This window comes from Penaeus monodon, chromosome 32 (genome assembly GCF_015228065.2).
Source record: "Penaeus monodon isolate SGIC_2016 chromosome 32, NSTDA_Pmon_1, whole genome shotgun sequence".
NCBI classification, from domain to species: Eukaryota; Metazoa; Arthropoda; class Malacostraca; order Decapoda; family Penaeidae; genus Penaeus; species Penaeus monodon.
In genome coordinates, this window is record NC_051417.1 from 22,742,731 (window position 1) to 22,743,117 (window position 387).

Sequence of the window (387 nt, forward strand, 5' to 3'; positions counted from 1 at the left end):
CTGATCATTTGAGTAGAATTTTGGACTCAGGATCAGCCATTTGAGTAAAAAGAGAAAAAATCAGATGAGAAATACGTATTTTGGTGCGTAGCATAGGAAGTGCATCTTGTTTGAATATTTGAAAATCAATTGTATAGATGTACAAGTAATATTTGTATAGTATACATTACTGTTTGCTCTCTTGTTCATGTTTTGCACAAAAGTTGAAAATGATTATAATGTAATATTTTTAGTATATTTTTTACTATACTCAGGGCTGGAATAAAATATACAAAATATATGGAAAGTAGTTTCTTTTGTACCGTTGGTATAAAGTCTGATTAATTATTCAGTAAATTATGAATTTTCTGGGTATTCTTACTTTATGTAAAATGAGATAGTTGGTAT